This window comes from Eriocheir sinensis, unplaced genomic scaffold, assembly GCF_024679095.1.
Source record: "Eriocheir sinensis breed Jianghai 21 unplaced genomic scaffold, ASM2467909v1 Scaffold858, whole genome shotgun sequence".
In the NCBI taxonomy this organism is placed as follows: domain Eukaryota; kingdom Metazoa; phylum Arthropoda; class Malacostraca; order Decapoda; family Varunidae; genus Eriocheir; species Eriocheir sinensis.
The window spans coordinates 43,110-62,500 of NW_026112228.1; the positions used below are offsets into that span (position 1 = coordinate 43,110).

Below are 19,391 nucleotides of genomic sequence, written 5' to 3' on the forward strand. Positions count from 1 at the left end.
TATATATTTGTATAGGCTGTATACCATGTCGTTACCCTTTCAGTGATTATGATTTATTGGATGCCTGTGAAAAAGTGTGCAAGTTTGTGTGTCCGTGTTTGCCTGTCGGTGTCGGATAGTATGCTTGTATGTAACTCCGTGTGGTTGTCTGTGTCTGTATCTATGCCAGCGTCTGTCTTTTTTGTCTGTCTGCATCTGTTTGTTTCTGTTGTATGTGTGCCTGTCTGTCTGTTTGCAATTTTCTGTCTGTGTGTCTGTCTGTCATTCTGTATATCTCTGTCTGTCTGTATCTGTTTGTGTCTGTTGTATGTGTGCCTGTCTGTCTGTTTGGAATTTTCTGTCTGTGTGTCTATCCGTCTATCTGCCTGTGTCTGCCAATGCAATAATACAAAAAATAAGAAGCGAATGTCACGGGGAAGCGTTGAGGGACCTGGAGGTGTGTCTGAACATGTTGTCATAGCAATGGGTAGAGGGAGGAAGAGGCGTGGAGAGGTGCTGGTGAGAACGTACCAGCAAACAAAGACTGTATACTCTAAGACACACTGGTTCTGGCGTGTTGACGAAGAGGAACTAAAGTAACAGCCTGGTACGACATTTTTCCATATTATGCTGTTACCAAGGGAAAGAGAGAGAGAGAGAGAGAGAGAGAACGTATTAATTATAAATAAAATACATTAACATAAGCATTCGTTGACTGTAAGAGTGCCATACTCTCTCTTTGAAGCACTACGATACTATTATAGCAATCTCTCTCTCTCTCTCTCTAAGCCTCGCTCAGGAATGTTGTGGAATGTTGTGGAATGTTCTGTTCTCTCATAATAATCAACCATTGTATTTTTTGGGTCAAGAAATTAATGCGTCCAGTTAATATTTTTTGCCGTGTATTATCACTGCCTTCGTTATCGTGCAGTGGAGTTTATTTTGTTTGCAAGTAAATGAAAGCAGTGGAGGAGAGAGTACCGAAGTAATACAATTTATGAGAGGCGGTCGTGGTGGAGGACTGAGTGTGACAGAGAACAGGTTACTCTCTTGATTACGTGGAAAATAATATAACTGTGCAAAACATAAAACAAATGATTAAAATGAATAACTGCTCATACCCTACCGTGGATATGATCTCTGTAGTTACTAATGGATGATCAAAATGTCTCATACAGCGCTGAAAAATTGACTAAACATATACACACTGAAAATATTGATGAATAATAATATACTATTTTATTTATAATATGCTACACAAATATCCATAAAAATTCTAAAGTTTTCCTTGACAGTACAAAAATTGCATTTTGTCTATAGCTGAAGACATGATAAATTCAGGGCTTTTACTGGGATAGTTGAAATAGATTTTGGTGAGACTGAATCTGTAATGAAAAGAAAAAAAGGTTATTTTTTCACTAAAAATCTGTACCCCGATTTCAGGATATTTTTCGAGGAAGCAAATATAGTTGGATTAAAATGAAATGCACTATAAGTATGCTTCAGTGATCTGAAAACACGACTACATTTTTTTAAATGAAATTAGAGTCCCGTAAATAGGCCAAAAAAAGTTTTTAGGGGTGGTTCCCTTTGGGTGTCAATATTTTACATTGAAAGGTTCAGAGAAAAAAATCATAACTAATCTAACATACAAGGAATCTTAGTGAAATTGACCATGGTTGTAGCTACAACCATAATAATAAAGAAAACCATAAATATTGGATTCTTACCTCTATCTTATGTGTGGCAGTTGAAGGTAGCGTGACATGGTGGTTCGCGCAGATGGGCTTCTGGCAAAGCAAACACAATATGCAGCCATGTGGATTTCAAGGACAAAGTTGACAGGTTCATCTAAGGCGCTCTCATCATTATCAGGACTGAATAACTCCTGCAAAGTGTCCATTTCGTTGAGGGAACGAGCAATACTGAAGCCATAGTGAAATCTGAAAAATAAGAAATCAGAAATTCAGCAGAAAAATTATATTGTTGGGCCACACAGCCTCACTGGGCAAATCTGCATGTATGGGCATGTAAACAAATCATCCGGCTACAATCCCTAACAAAATCATAAAACTTTATGATCGTTATATAACAGCAATACAAAATGTAAAATTAGAGCAAAATCAAAAACACTACTTGCAAGGTAATGCGGTTGCAAAAATGCAAAAAAAAAAACTCTGCAGGCCACAAAGTGTGAGTTGGAGGCGGAAGAGAAGAGAGGCACGTCCTCCTTTTTCGAAGCAAGGCTGGTACTACATGCTAACAGGCCGAGAATGCTTGTAACCCCTGCGTGATCGGCGCAATATGCAAAAAAAAAACCGTGTTTTGCGCAGGATCGCGGTTGCAAATCTGCAATTGCATAACCTTACCATGGTTAATTAACTACAACACACCGGAACAAAACTACGTCGAGCGTCACTCCTGGGCAAGGAGGTGACGTATTACATGGATGAAAATACATCCGATTCCTGCTTATTTTTTTCCTCGTATCGTGCGTGGAAAATGGTGAAGAATTTATTAGTTTTCTCACTTATTTTTCTGTTACGAGGTAAGATAAGGAAATATAAACTAGTGACTTCCATTATTTTTTATACATTGATAGAGGTGAGTTGATCAAGTTATGTGACTCATCTTCCACGCCAGCGAAATGATTTACCTGAGGGATGATATTTAAATGGAATTATAATGATCTGCTTGAGAGAGGAGATTTAAATGCCAGAGATTTCGTAATAAATATATCGATCTGAACACTGTATATCACGTGCACGAGGACGAGGACGAGCAGGACGGTAAAATAGATAGATAAATAGATAGATTTATAGACTTATAGAGAGAGAGAGAGAGAGAGAGAGAGAGAGAGAGAGAGAGAGAGAGAGAGAGAGAGAGAGAGAGAGAGAGAGAGAGAGAGAGAGAGAGAGAGAGAGAGAGAGAGAAAAATCAAAGCCGCAGTACATACAGATGGCAGCTCAACACAAGTCTCCTAATGACGAAGGGAGACTTTTTTAAAACGACGCCAACAACACTTTTCTTCTCTCCCAGGAAGGCGTGTCCAATGAGGAGTTCAGAGAGGCGGAACGTGCTGCGCTGACGAACATCTGCAAGCTCTTCTTCCTCCTCCTCTTTCCCCTCCTCCTCCTCCTCCTCCACCTCTTCCTCTATCTGTCCGTCCTTCCCCTTCATTTTCTCCACCTACAGTTCTCGACTCGTCTCTCTTCATTCCTATAAGCTGAACGTTTTCTTCGGTGTATATTTCTTTCATATCTATCACTTATTTATTTTTCTCCTCTTTCAAATATATGTTTTCTTAACTCTTGTTTTGCTACACTCCCTTCTTTTTCCTCTTCGCCTTCATCCTCTCGCTGCAAATGTCTTTTTTTTACTTCATTCTTTTCTATTTTTTTTCGCTACGTACTCGTTCCAATTAGTGGATAATGATCTCGTCTTATATTCCCTGCTCATAGACCTTTGAATTTTTACTCCTGTCTTTTCAGTCCGTTATTGGTATCTTCTTGATTATCCCAAGACATCCTCGTACCTAGTTTTTCTTCTGTCTGTGTCTGTCTATCTGTCGGTCTGTCTGTCTGCCTGTCTGTATGTATGTCTGCCTGTCTGTCTGTCTGTCTGTCTGTCTGTCTGTTTGTCTGTCTACCTGTCTCTGTCTACCTGTCTACCTGTCTGTCTGTCTGTGTCTGCTTGTCTGCTTGTCTGTCTGTCTGTCTGTCTGTCTGTCTGTCTGTGTGTCTGCCTGTGTCTTTTTTTCTGTTTTTCTTTTTCTTTTCCTTTCTTTCTCTTAGTCTCTTGTCTCTCTCTCTCTCTCTCTCTCTCTCTCTCTCTCTCTCTCTCTCTCTCTCTCTCTCTCTCTCTACCTCCTCGACCCTCCTCCCTCACCCTTTCCCTTCCTCCCTTCTCCCAACACTCCATCTTCACTTCATCCTCTTCTCAAGCTCCCGACTATCGCTTTGAAGACGCGGCTCATTAAGGCATCACGGTCTTTCCAGAGTCTCCAGGAAAACATCACGGAAATCTTTATACATCTATCCGGAAAGAAAAAAAAATGAGAAAGAAATGTGAAACTCGGACGCGTTTTAAATATAGACGTGTACCCGTTGGAATTGGAACAAGAAGTGATATTATGGGAAGACGAGGTATTTACTTATTTTATTATTCAATTTTTGGAGAAGCAGAGGAGAGATTAAATATACCTCAAGACAAGCTGAATGTGAAGGAAGGGAAGCGTTGGCAGGTGTGGGGAGGGAGGGGAGGTATATGTGTGTTCTTTTTCTGGTGCTATTTTTTTGTCCTGATCTTTACACGTGTTTATGTAAATGTGACACCGAGCAATTCGTAAGCATTAAACCCTTGCTGACTTGTTCTGTTGGGAAGCGTAAATCGTGCAGTCAAGTCAGTAGGCCAGTCGATTACGTTCTTACAGTCTTGTTAGTGGAAGAAGAGGAGGAGGAGGAAGAAGAAGAAGAAGAGGGAAGATACTAAGTGCTGGTAATTAGTAACAAACGCATTTCCCCCTCTAAGCTATGGTCTGACATGAAGAAGCTCAGGGAGACATCAATCACCCTTGTCCTGCTTCCTCCCTCTCCCTGTATCTCCCGGCAGGCGACACTCTCCCCTCTTCCCGCGCTAAGGACACACACCTTTACGTTCCGGCTACACAAGGGTTAACTTTCCCTCCCTCGGGCACAGGCAGCAAGGGCGAGACTGAGGGACGGATAGCCTTAAGGGTGAGATAAAGGGGCGAAGGATGCTGCTAAAAATCCATGAATTCCGACTTTTAGCGTCGCTTCATGCAGATTCTTTGACAGGTTTCAGCCCCTTCCACCATCCTATCCCTCCGCCTCTTCCTCTTACACCTTTCAATATATGCGTTGCCTTAAACTATAGCTCTGTAGGTTTAGTAGCACCGGTGGCATGCAGGGAAGCTCATCGATAATATTATTGAATACGCTTGTCATGCTTCTCGGAGACATTATAATATCCGGTTACCAGCTTCCTCCCACAAGCTCTTCCGTGTTTCCATGTTTCCATCTCCCTTATTTACACCTCTCCCTTCCACACATACACTTCCTTCTCCTCCGGTTGCTGCTTATCTTTCTCCTCCGTGTATGTCTGCTTTCCTGCTCCTCCTCCTCCTCCTCCTCTTTTTGTCTTCTTCTCCTCCTCCTCCTCCTCTTTCTCCCTCTTCCTCCTCCTCCTCTAACTGCTTTATCTCACGGGAACTCTTTCTTCTCCTTCTCCTCGTCCTCTTCCTCTTTTTTTTTCTTCTTCTTCTTCTCCTCCTCTTTCTCCCTCTTCCTCCTCCTCCTCTAACTGCTTTATCTCACGGGAACTCTTTCTTCTCCTTCTCCTCCTCGTCCTCTTCCTCTTTTTTCTTCTTCTTCTTCTTCTTCTTCTTCTTCTTCTCCTCCTCCTCTTTCTCCCTCTTCCTCCTCCTCCTCTAACTGCTTTATCTCACGGGAACTCTTTCTTCTCCTTCTCCTCCTCGTCCTCTTCCTCTTTTTTCTTCTTCTTCTTCTTCTCCTCCTCCTCTTTCTCCCTCTTCCTCCTCCTCCTCTAACTGCCTTACCTCACAGGAACTCCTTCTCCTCTTAGTGTTCTACTTCCTCCTACTCCTGAAGTTCCAACTCACTCCATCCTCTTTCGCCTTCACTCTTTCCTCCTTCTGCTCCACAACGCCACTAAAACTACCCCCATCATCCCCCCCTACTCCCTCTCATCCTCATTTTCGTGTTCTACTTCCTCCCCCTCCTCAATTTCCTCCTCCCTTCCTTCTCTTCCGCTCTCACTCTTCCGCCTAGTGACCGTAAAATTGCTGGATTAGGAAGAATACACAAATATTTCCTTGAGATGGCTTTGGAGTGCAAATCTGGTAGGAGGGAAGGCGGGAAGGGGAATAAAGGGGAGGAAGAGAGGGAACATATGGCCAATTGCAATTTTTCCAAGGTTCCTGTATTTGCCATCTCCAGTAAATTTGTGTAAGTCTTTTATTCTCTCTCTCTCTCTCTCTCTCTCTCTCTCTCTCTCTCTCTCTCTCTCTCTCTCTCTCTCTCTCTCTCTCTCTCTCTCTCTCACCACGTCTTCTGCATCTCCCTCGCATCAAAACTTCCTCCTTATCGTCTTTCTATCTTAATTCTCTTCGTAATATCATCTCCGTTACTTCACTCTTTCGCTTATGCCAACACATGCATCACCATTCCCTTCCCTTATGCTTTACATTTTCCTTTTTATATATATTTTTATCTCCCCTTATTTGCCATTTTCTTTCTTCCCTCCCCGATCTCTAATTTTGTCTAGTAATTTATCCCTCCTCCTCCCATATTTTTCTTCCTCTTCTTCTTCTTCTTTTACCGTCGTATCTCCTCTTCCCGTCCCTCTCTTTACAATTTCCGCCCACTACTTTTATACACTCGATTTCCCTGCGTTTTCATCATGTCCCCTTCCTTCCTCCTCCTCTTCCCTTCCGCCCTCCTTCCCTCCGTCCTTCCCTTCTCGCCCGCCGCCCCAAGGACTGGACGCAAACACCCTTTGTGGATCACCAGAGTGGAAGGTTTAAAATACAAGGTACCAATTTAGCGTCGTCTCTCTTCATCAGAATATTTAGAAATGATGAGTTCTTTGCGGAGTCGGAGTGGTGAAGGGAAAACAAATCAGAGTAGGAAACGGAGGAGGCGGAGGCGGAGGAGGATAAGGAGGAGGAGGAGGAGGAGGAGGAAGAGGAGGAAACGTATAAAACTGAAGGAGTAACAAACAAAATGCCTGTTGGCTAATAACGAGGTTGGTTGGTTTTGGTGTTTTAGTCTCTTCTTTAAGGCATTTGAATGGTCTGAACAACTTAAAGCATTGTCTATGTCTACACACAAGGGCATTTAGTTCACTCCTGTTGCAACAGAATAAAGATAAAAGGTTGATGATAATAATGGTAGAAATAAACCTAAAAGCGGGCAGGAAAATATAAATGAATAAAAGAGACTGCTCGGTAAAATATATGGAATTTCCCTACATCTAGGTAAATGTAAGGAATTTCCCTACATCTAGTGCGTTTTCAACCCCCCATAACTCAAAAACTATGTATTTGCGACGCATTTCGTGTTAACCGCCGCATTCCCCGCAGTCTCAAAGGCCCCCTAGCCAATTTTGGTTGCGAGGGGTGAGTATGGACAAACACTAGAATAATACCGACAGCTCACCGAAGGCAAAAGCAAGAGCTCTGTACACACACACACACACACACACACACACACTACTGCCCCTCCCCCACGCACTCACACCACCACCACCACCACCACAAACAACAACAACAACAGCAACACTACCATTCTTCCCTCCTCCCCTCCTCACAAAAAAGTACCCCCCATCACACGTCCCCCCTTCCCATGACAGCATGATTTAAAACATTTTCAAAATCATGATTATATGACAAACATCTTAACTGCAAGCAGGAGTTACTGTAGGAAGCGGTTCTATAATAAAGATGAATATAAAGAATGGCCTAACAGGTAGTTTACGGAAGTACTTCAACACTCACATACCTTTAAATTTGGTGGTTAAGTTGATTCTGCACAACACTTATCACTACAGAGGTCACCAGGCAGACAGCTGACTTCATTGTTACCCTGTAGTCCGCGGTGGATCACACAGGTAGAGTAATACTATCTGGAGCACACAAGCGCCCCACCACCCCCCGATCAGCCGACACCTGCAACTGCCGCCACCAGCGATGCCCACACCTCGAATGCCAGACACTTACAGATTACCGACGGGAGTCATTCTTTATTTAGTTTGTATCCGGAGAAACTCAAATTTTCCTAGATGTTTTATGCAACCATTATTTTAGCGTTATTTTTAGTGCCTTCTCTATTTTTTTTTTATTTATTAACTTGAACGAAAGGCCTGTAGACAACGGGACGATTTGTGTACTGCTGTTTGTTTGAAACTGTTCTTGTGACAACGAATTATGTATACACTTCAGGATAGCAGATGACAATTATATAAATAGATAAACTGGTGCTAATTATGTAAGCATTCCATAGAAAAAGCCTTACATAGCAATTATTTTTTTGTTATATTCTTCATAGTATCATCGAGCCATGGAGTACGCCTGAGCATGAGCGAGACTGCTCGGAGTTGCTCGAAGATTCGACTCGCACTCGCTCAGGTGGTTCGTCCACTCTCACTCGCTTCACTGACAGACAGACATAACAGCACAAACACTTGTTGTTATTTACGATTATCAATATAGATAAAACTACAAGTGTGATGCTTTTAAGTTATTGATTAAAAGCTATTTTTTCTTCTCCGTATATATCCAGTCAAGTGATTTTTCCTTCCTACGACTTTTCTCACATCCAGCCCTGCCGGCCACACCGCTTACCCCTCCCCGTCGACACTTTTATTGAACATATCGTCCGTATGTCTCACCCACCGTACATTTGCCCCATCATTCAAATACTTATATCAACACTTAGATATAATAAGGGACACGGCACTGAGACGTGCATGTGTGGCCATTGAATAAATCAATTATGAAAAGGGTTAAGGCACTGTGTGGTCGTTGTACTACTTCCAGGGTGTCTACCTGTCTACCTGTGCTCTACTTGATGCTACAGAAAAAAAATAGCAAGACCTTTGACACTGTGGATTGTTGGGATTTTTTCAATAAACTCGCAAGGATACACAAAATAGAACGAGACTACGAGAGGCCAGACGGGCTACACATGGCAGCTCCCATCCATAAATATATCTTACCTCTAATTAGATATTTTAATTGTGCTTGCCTCACGTACATAACTGATCCCATCAAACTCATAGTCCTCCTGCCAAGCGTTTACTTTCCTTCTCCAGCAGGCATTCCCTCCAACTTTACACGTTACCTTGCCCTTCACTCAACATCTTTACACCTCCTCCCCACTTATCAGGCACACTATAAAAATTCGGCATTATGCAAAAGACTGCGCCGGGAGCAAGATATTCATTTTATAAGTTACGCAGAAAGTTTTCCCCAAAAGGTGGTGGCGCCGTGCATGTCAGCATCGGCCCTTCTTGGCATCTGCATATATTGGGTCAACTTGCGAGCTGCCTTTCCAAAGTGCTACGACGACGCCCCCGGTCGCTGATGGCAGGGGCGGAGGACCAGGATCAGGTCACGCCGCCCCGGACACTTTGAAGGGTTCAGCGCTCCCTAAGTTTACAGAGACAGATACAGTATGTGTGTGTGTGTGTGTGTGTGTGTGTGTGTGTGTGTGTGTGTGTGTGTGTGTGTGTGTCACATTAAGAATATATACATGATGCAGAATACTGCCAATTCTCTTCCAGGGATACAAATAAATATCATGCAGATCCCGTGAATAGATTTAAAAGTCAACCCGACAGACTCGCCCTTAACGCTGTTTGTTTTTCCTTTTCAATCAGACTGAGCTCCACGAGTGCCGTGTTACGCTATCCAGTGATTGGCTTCAACGTGTTCATCTGCTTTGGTGAGTAAAGAACATTACGATTTTCCCCAGAGAAAACTGAATTATTTAGTTACGTATCATGCAGCGCGTCAGGGACACCACACGCCCGCAGCCACCCACGAGGGCAGCCACACACAAATGTTGCCTCAGATAAAGTGCGTTAGGGGCAAATAATGATGCAAGCCTTGGAGCAAAAGCTGGCATGGTATTACACTTTTAGAGGCAAGCCGTGTTTGAAGTATTCCGGTGTGCTTTTGTCATAAATAAAAGTGCTACACGTCCTCTGAACACAAAATGACGTATCATTTTCAAACACAAAGTCGTTTAATATAATCATTCATATATAAATATATATATATATATATATATATATATATATATATATATATATATATATATATATATATATATATATATATATATATATATATATATATATATATATATATATATATATATATATATATATATATATATATATATATATATATATATATATATATATATATATATATATATATATATATACTCGCAGAAAACTATTATATACCAACGATTTCCTGTGGATTCGTTACCCTTAAGAAGCCTTAGCGAAACACAGGAAGGAAAACACTCACCTCAATGTAGCCCTGCTTCCATTGTCCTCCTTCTGCAATGATAAGCGACACAATAACAATTTAATAATAATAATTATGAATATTAATGATGAGGGTAATAATAATAATAATAATAATAATAATAATAATAATAATAATAACAACAATAATAATAATAATAATAATAATAATAATAATAATAATAATAATAATAATAATAATAATAATAATAATAATAATGATACGAATGTTTCAAAACAATACGATAAAATAATAATACGATAATAATATGATGTTTGAAAAAGCGGATGCATTTTCATGAGGCGGCGAATTCTTTGCTGCCTATACTTGTGCTGGAGCAGGCAAGTCTTTACAGCTTACTGGCGCCTCATCAATGTTTACTTACTGTGTGTGTATTTACCTAGTTATGAAATACAGGAACAGAGCCGTGTGTGTGTGTGTGTGTGTGTGTGTGTGTGTGTGTGTGTGTGTGTGTGTGTGTGTGTGTGTGTGTGTGTGTGTGTGTGTGTGTGTGTGTGTGTGTCTGTTTATCTCTCTGTTTGTCTCTCTCTCTCTCTCTCTCTCTCTCTCTCTCTCTCTCTCTCTCTCTCTCTCTCTCTCTCTCTCTCTCTCTCTCTCACTTATTGTTTCCATTACCGTGCAGTCCACAACAACAAAGTTTCAAAGAATTATGTATTTACCTCCAACTTCTGAGAATTTTGGTAAACAAAGGTCATTCTCTTTTTGTGGAGGGCTAAACATTAAGGGAGAAATAAAAATCATGCACCCTAAATAAAACGCAGCTTTGAATATGCGTATGTGATCTTTGGTAAAGGACAGGCTGCGTAGGTACCGGGAGGAACTTTGTGTGTGCTCATGTGTTGGTGGGTTCTTCCTTTAGTGTGATTTTATGGACTCTCTCTGTGTCTCTCTCTCTCTCTCTCTCTCTCTCTCTCTCTCTCTCTCTCTCTCTCTCTCTCTCTCTCACACACACACACACACACACACACACACACGACTCATTTCTCTCCCTTCCTCCCCTCACAACACACCCTCAACACTGCTTCCGACCCTCAGCCCCTCCTCACTCCCTTGGACACGTGACCTGACGCAGCATGTCCCACCCGGATCAGCAGTTTTGGGTCTTCTCGAGGACCTGAAGAGTGATTATCAAGACCCTTCCCTGTCCCCCACCACCTTCCTTGCCTCTTTTTTTTTTTCTCCCTTGCCTTTCTTCCTTTCCATACCTCCTCATCCTCGTCCTTTCCCCCCCCCCTCTCAGTCCTATTAATGTTTCCTTTTTAGAGACCTCGATTTCTCCACCCCCTCGTTCGTCCTTTTCGCATCATCTTGTGGACTTGCGTGTTTCTGCATCTTCTGTTCACCTCCTCCTCCTCCTCCTCCTCCTCCTCCTCCTGATGTTACTCGTTCCAGAATCCTCCACTTTCTCCTCTCATCCTCCTCGCGTCTATACCTCATTTCACTCCGCTTCTTAGCTTCTGTATCTTCGCCCCACAGACTCATTTCTAATCGACCGCATCAGCACATTTCACTATTTTCTCCGTGTCATTCCTCACTTTAGTCTTTCTCGCTGTTTATGCGTTTGTCGAACAATATAACAAAGCAGTTGATGAATAGAATAAATGAAGATGCTATGGATAAAATGTTAATAAAGTTGATTTTTGTTTTATCCTGCGGACCTAGGTTCAGAATAAACAACTTAATAAAACGACATCGCCTGATATCTTTGGTTGCTGAGGCATTCACCCATTATCATGATTCCAGGGTCTATCCTACGCCAAATTTTTAAATAATTCTAGTTAAATTGTGAATGATTAGGGCGATAGTGTACCATCTTACCTAACGCCTCACTGAATATTGTCCACTTTTTATGGAGTCTATGGGTCATGTCCTTAAACATTTCGACACCCAAGCACACATATTTGACACAGTTTTCGCTGGAGTTCTGGGCATTTCTAGGGCTAGTTTCGTGACCCTGCTGGTAGTTTAACCCTTATTTTGTACCATGAACTTGACACACACTCATGAGAACCCGACTCATATCCTTTTTAACCTTCGGAAATAGTTGATGTGAGAGATGGAAGCGCCTGAGAAGACCAATCTGTATATCTCTATAAATCTTATATCACCTCTATGTACGGTTCATCTATAGGCCCAGACTTTAGAACACTTACATGATTTCTGGTCCTAACTGGGTCATAAGTTTTCTTCTAATAAATTGAACTTCAGGCATAGCGGTCTTCTATATTCGGATGATTTGCCTCCAACGTGATGAATGACGTGGATGTGGTTCAGCTTGTTCTCTTGGTCAGTACCCCGTGTAACCCAACCCACCACCATTCTTCTCTCCCTTCCGCTGTTGTCTCTATCATCTCCTCTCCCAACCCTCTTCAGAAGTGCTTTCCTCCCTCTCTATTCTGCCTTACTTGCACTATTTTTCTTTAATACATCTCTCTCTCTCTCTCTCTCTCTCTCTCTCTCTCTCTCTCTCTCTCTCTCTCTCTCTCTCTCTCTCTCTCTCTCTCTCTCTCTCTCTCTCTCTCTCTCTCTCTCTCTCTCTCTCTCTCTCTCTAACTGGCTGTCGATCTTTTTCTTTAATTTAAAATATTCAAGGACTTTACTATTCCACACGGCTTTTTTGTAATGTTGCGGACAAAAATTTCGCTCCAACTTAATCTAAACTCGTCGTAACTCATTAGCCGCTTTCCGCACGGAGAGTCACGCCAAGTAGGAAGAGAGTGGCGGGAAGGTGAAGGAGGGAGAAAGGGAAGTGGGGATAAACTGGCAAGGGAAGGGAGGAGAGTGCTTTGCCGCGTGGAGAGAGGCAACTCATATTCACCGAGCTCGGAGGAAGGTAGATCAATATTTTTGTCACCGACTGCACGATGTAAGGCGCAGCTAGAAACGCGGGTTTTATGGATATTTTCTGCAGGGTAAAAAAAAAAAAAAAAAAGCCCTTCTATTCTCGTCTCGGACACTCGGGCACAGGTGGCAGACGCAATTCACTTTCGAAATTAATCTGCTGCTCATTAGAATTCTCATTTCCATTTTCCTCGTTTTTAACTCTTTTTTCTGCAACCGTTTCCCTTTTCTTCTTACATCGTGGGTACCTATGTTTTATGATTTTGATATGCCGTCAGGAGTGGCCATATTTATACGTTTACCCTCCTCAAAAATGGCGGGGGGAGAGAAACACCATAAAGAAACTGCACAAGAAAAGAGAAGAAAGACACCACAGTGGGGAGGACGTTCCAAAGGCTGCCTCATCGACCTTCAGCTGATCCGAGCTAAACTAAAGCAGTGAAATACGAGCACGTTGCCGTTCTGAAGGGCACCGATTATTCAAGATGTTTCCCACTATATCGCCTGAGTGAGTATCCTTTCAATCGTCTTCTACTTCTCACTGCATCTCTCTGGTATCGCTTCTTGATCCATTACAGTTAAAAGCTTGAATGGCATAGATTTTACGCTTGGTACATTTGCTCCGTTCGAATGATGTTTCTTCCGTGTTCAGGATGTACAAAGATCAAGTATGAAAAATGTAAGGGAATACGAAATATACGCAGGTATTTGACTTGTTAGATTCTGTCAAGGATGTAAATGAATCGTACCACTAAAACATATCGGCCATTCATGATGAAATTTCAAAGGCTATATTATAAAAAATCTACAGTCTAGCTAATTTCCTAACTCTAACCTTATTTTAATTTTCCTCCTCCTCCCTTCTCTCTCCCTTCCCATTTTTTTTAATTCTTTCGTTTTCTGTTTCTCCTCTTCCTCATCCTCCTCTTTCCATGCAGCTCCTTGTAACTCTAGATCGCCACATCTCGACTATAGCTAATTTCCTAACTCTAACCTTATTTTCATTTTCCTCCTCCTCCCTTATCTCTCCCTTCCCATTTTTTTTCATTCTTTCGTTTTCTGTTTCTCCTCTTCCTCATCCTCCTCTTTTCATGCAGCTCCATCTCGTTCCTTCTCCACCTCCCCTTCTTTCTGTCTATCCTCCTCCGTCTTCCTTTCAACTTCTTATGCTTCTTTCTGCCTCATACTTTTCCTGTAGCGGATATTTATTCACTTCCTCCTCCTCTTCTTCTTCTTCCTACTTCTTTTTCTCAAGGTAGTGTTTATCCTCCTCCTCCTCCTCCTTTCTTCTTCGCATCCTTCGCCAACCTCTCCTCTTTTACCTCCTTTGCCGTTGACCACGCACCAGGGACAAAATAATATTAAAGGAGACAAGGAAGGAAACTGAAGATAAAAACTACGTTGAAGTACCGAACGAAAGTGTGAGAGGGAAAAATGGAAGCAAACAGGAAGAGCAGGAAGGACTTTACTCAAACCGGACACTCGAGGGTACATTATAACGACGTCCTTTCCTGTGCAACCGCTGATGGCCTGAATCTTTTTATCGTTGGAGAGTGGGATGGAAGAGGAAAAACAGCGACACGGGAAGGGACACGAGGAGAGAAGTAACGGGCAGGAAAACCTATACAGTCGCCTTATCGTCGCGCGGTCTTATTTGGGCTTAATTAAGGAATGATGGCACGGCGGTGTATGTTATCACGACCCATGAGGCAGAAAGGAGGAAAAAACAACAACAACAACAACCATACACTGAAATACTGTTAGCTTTCAAGAAAAAAATATATATAAACAAACACACAAACGTTCGTAATAGAATAAATATATGAATAGAATATGAGAGAGAGAGAGAGAGAGAGAGAGAGAGAGAGAGAGAGAGAGAGTAGGTAAGTTCTTCCCATCCCTCCATTTTACCTTCCCCTCATCCCAGACTCCCTTCACCATGACACCACCAGACACCAGAGACCGTTATGCGACTTATCTGTTGTCATGTGAAGGAATTACGTAAATCCATCATTGATACCGGATAAACTATTGTAATAACGAGCCGGCACTTTGGTTAATAGACAGCAGTGTAGCGTTGTCCAGTACCACTCCACGCCACCGCTGACAGCTACACGCAACCCCACGCCGAGCATCCCCGATTATAATCAGCTGATAACTTAATGGCTGGAGTTAATTGAAGGGAAAAAGTTTATCTCCAGTTTTAGTTGATCGTTTGTTAGGGAGGGATGGCGGGAATGAACTGTAATACCATTCAGCGTTTATTTTTCATGTGATCTTTATTTAATTGCTTTGTTTTATCGCGTGTTACGTTATGTTCTGCGTTTGGTTGTTTTTGAAGTGGCTTGGTCTGGTATATTGCTTGTTTCTGAAGTGGCTTGCTGCGGTATATTACTTGTTTCTGAAGTGGCATGCTCCGGTATATTGCTTGTTTCTGAAGTGGCTTGCTGCGGTATATTGCTTGTTTCTGAAGTGGCTTGCTTTGGTATATTGCTTGTTTCTGAAGTGGCTTGCTCCGGTATATTGCTTGTTTCTGATGTGGCATGCTGCGGTATATTGCTTGTTTCTGAAGTGGCTTGCTCCGGTATATTGCTTGTTTCTGATGTGGCATGCTCCGGTATATTGCTTGTTTCTGAAGTGGCTTGCTCCGGTATATTGCTTGTTTCTGAAGTGGCTTGCTCCGGTATATTGCTTGTTTCTGAAGTGGCTTGCTGCGGTATATTGCTTGTTTCTGAAGTGGCTTGCTCCGGTATATTGCTTGTTTCTGAAGTGGCATGCTCCGGTATATTGCTTGTTTCTGAAGTGGCTTGCTGCGGTATATTGCTTGTTTCTGAAGTGGCTTGCTCCGGTATATTGCGTGTTTCTTAAGTGGCTTGCTGCGGTATATTGCTTGTTTCTGAAGTGGCTTGCTCCGGTATATTGCTTGTTTCTGAAGTGGCTTGCTCCGGTATATTGCTTGTTTCTGAAGTGGCTTGCTGCGGTATATTGCTTGTTTCTGAAGTGGCTTGCTCCGGTATATTGCTCGTTTCTGAAGTGGCTTGCTCCGGTATATTGCTCGTTTCTGAAGTCGCTTGCTGCGGTATATTGCTCTTTTCTGAAGTGGCTTGCTCCGGTATATTGCTTGTTTCTAAAGTGGCATGCTCCGGTATATTGCTTGTTTCTGAAGTGGCTTGCTGCGGTATATTGCTTGTTTCTGAAGTGGCTTGCTCCGGTATATTGCTCGTTTCTGAAGTGGCTTGCTCCGGTATATTGCTTGTTTCTAAAGTGGCATGCTCCGGTATATTGCTTGTTTCTGAAGTGGCTTGCTGCGGTATATTGCTTGTTTCTGAAGTGGCTTGCTCCGGTATATTGCTTGTTTCTGAAGTGGCTTGCTCCGGTATATTGCTTGTTTCTGAAGTGGCTTGCTCCGGTATATTGCTTGTTTCTGAAGTGGCTTGCTCCGGTATATTGCTTGTTTCTAAAGTGGCATGCTCCGGTATATTGCTTGTTTCTGAAGTGGCTTGCTCCGGTATATTGCTTGTTTCTGAAGTGGCTTGCTCCGGTAAATTGCTTGTTTCTGAAGTGGCTTGCTCCGGTATACTGCTTGTTGGTGCTGGTTTAAATTATGAGTAGCTGTTGCGGTGACGGGAATTGAAGAAATGATAAATGTTGTGAGTGGCAATTAACGACCGCGAGGAAGTAGTTGAATGTAGTGATAAAACAGTAGATACTAGACAGTTGGCGTGTGGTCATAACTGTATGGACGCTGTTCGTGGTAATGGCGGGGGTAGTTGTGTTTGATATACAAGCAAATAAAATGTTCAGTACTATGGCTTGTGGTCAGTTGAGTCATCCTACCAACTGCTCTTGTACCCCTTGCGATACAAAGGCAATGACGGGTGTGATAACAGGAACATGAAGGTATTTATGAATTGATGCGGAGTGAAAGTAATGGGAAATAAAATAAAATAAAACCAAAATGTTCAATACTATGGTTCAACAATTTTAAAACCCCTACGATACAAAATCAAGGATGGGTGAGATAACTAGATCATCAAAGTAAATATGAATTGATGCGAAGTGAAATCAAAGGGAAATGGAACTCCATATGGGACAATGTACACAATGTATCTTCCTGGATCACAGAACCGGTGAACCTGACGGAGCAACTCTTCGTTTTGCAAGTACGCACCTTCAGGGATACTCGTTTGGTGATGTTAGTGTTGTTATGGTCATATAAATGGGCGATGTATCAGCCTACAAAACATAATTACTCATAGAAACGCCTCTTTTTTTTCCCGAACACCACCGCTAAAGCCTCCAACCGTTACACAGAAACACAACCATTATCAACCCTCTACCTCCTTCTTCATTTCATCAGGCACCCAAACAAAACCCTTTATCGAAATATATCACTATTATAATCTTCATTCCCCTAATCAAGCACCTCTTCCTTCGCCAACAGCAACGACGGACATGAAAACACTCTCCCATGCAGTCACCACCACCTCCAATCCTCGACCTCCTCCTTCTTCCTGGCAAACATCCTTAGTTGCCTCAGTATCATTCGGGGCATTGCAATTTCCATTCTTTTATACTTCCTCCACCAACACCAGCACCACCGGCAGAAGAAACATGAAGAGGAAGCGAGACAAGACTTACTACACGACTCTTCGCGGGTTGTGTGCCAAAAGAACGTGTATTGAGGGTGCCTGAACCTCGAAGATCAACTTTAAGTCCCCGCCTCCGGTACCCGATGATCGAGGCCTCTAGACGGCGCCAGGAATCTCAGCTGTCCGTAATGAAGATTCCAGGAAGGTTCAGATAGCGTCTAATATTCCCACGGGCGCATTCTTGGGTTTAATACGGGTGTTGATATTCCGTGGTGCATTTTCTATCCCTTGCTCTACCCGTGTTTTGAAATGTACTGTGTCTTTTATATGCAAGAGCTTATGTTTACGAGTTTCCATTTTATTATAGCAACGTGGTGGTAACTAGTTTTTTACGGGAAAGGAAGCAGTTTAAGGACGCGTAAAAGAGAGGGGAAAAAAGCTCCCAGGGTTGAAGTCAGAATAATTCTTATCCACGTGCCCGCCCCACCGCCCTTATCACCACCACTGACATCACATCACCACGGCCGCTAGCACAATCACGTACCAACACCACCACTACAATCACTCAAGCCATTTACTTTTTAAACAACAATCCCAACCAACAGAACTGTGGCCCAAGTTTGCTTTCTTTTCTAATGACCACAATAAGAATATTTTTTTTGGTATCTTTCTTCCTGCTAACCTTCCATTTTCGTGTTTTTCCTTTCTCCAGCATCGCCATATTACTAAAACTACTGCCACAACAAGGAGTCATATTAACTACTATTGGCAGAGATAACAAACAGGACAAGTTGTCAAGGCAAAAACAGACTAACCACTGCGCTCCATTACCCGCAGCTTCCAAGTGTGAATCTTCGTTAGTATCTCTCCTTCAGAAGATAATTTGCAATCATTTTCAGATTTATCGGGAGGCAGATGACTGAGGGAGATTTGAAGAACTCGTTTCATGTCAGCTAGATGGAAAAAGGCCCTGGGGAGACGGGAAGAGACTGGAGGATCAAGCAGCAAGACTGAGCAAAAAATGAGACAAAGAGAAAGAGGTTGAGAGAGGGAAACAGAAATAGAAAAAAAAAAGTGGTATGCAAAAAATTAGACATGAAAAGAAAATTAAACATCTGACACATAAAGAGAAAAAAAAAACATACAATAACGAAGAATAAAACTTTGAAATAAAGACGACCTTCTCAACCCCATCCGAAGCAAAAGACGACGAAATAAAATGGTTTTGAATGTCTAGCGCAGAGTTAAGGGGAAACTGATAACGCTGAAAGGTGTCTCTGCTACAGCGATCTGAGTTATCAATAAATGTCCATGAACGGCGTAAGACAAACAGTATTGCTTAACGATACACCGACAAGTAGCTTCTATTGGTGGTCCACGAAGGCGGTGGGGTTTCCGTCCCTCTCAGAGAAGCACAGTCTATTAGTGTTTGTATCTGGAACTGTGTGTGTGTGTGTGTGTGTGTGTGTGTGTGTGTGTGTGTGTGTGTGTGTGTGTGTGTGTGTGTGTCGGACGTCTGTCTGAAAATAGCTTTCTCATGTTGTAAAGTAATTTCGGCAATGAAAGAAGACTTGTATTAAAATTGCCCGCACGCAAACCTATTCACCACGTCAAGGAGTTGCTCCATGATGTGTATGTATGTATGTATCTATCTATCTATCTATTATCTATCTATCTAACTATCTAACTATCTATCTATCTAACTATTTATCTATCTTTTCAACTATCAATCTATCTATATCTATATCTATTTATCTATCTATCTATTTATCTATATAAATATACATTTGTCTATTTATCTATCTATCTATATAAACACACACACACACACACACACACACACACACACACACACACACACACACACCTATATAGTA

At 42.1% G+C, this 19,391-nt stretch overlaps 1 long non-coding RNA gene across 1 annotated transcript; it reads right to left on the minus strand.

Moving 5' to 3' along the window:
• Positions 1-952: 952 nt before the first annotated feature.
• Positions 953-7,694, minus strand: LOC126994730 (uncharacterized). Its single transcript, XR_007749529.1, has 3 exons — positions 7,521-7,694; positions 1,710-1,922; positions 953-1,364 (listed from the first exon to the last, which is right to left on the minus strand). It is a non-coding gene; the product is annotated as an uncharacterized LOC126994730 (long non-coding RNA).
• Positions 7,695-19,391: the final 11,697 nt, after the last annotated feature.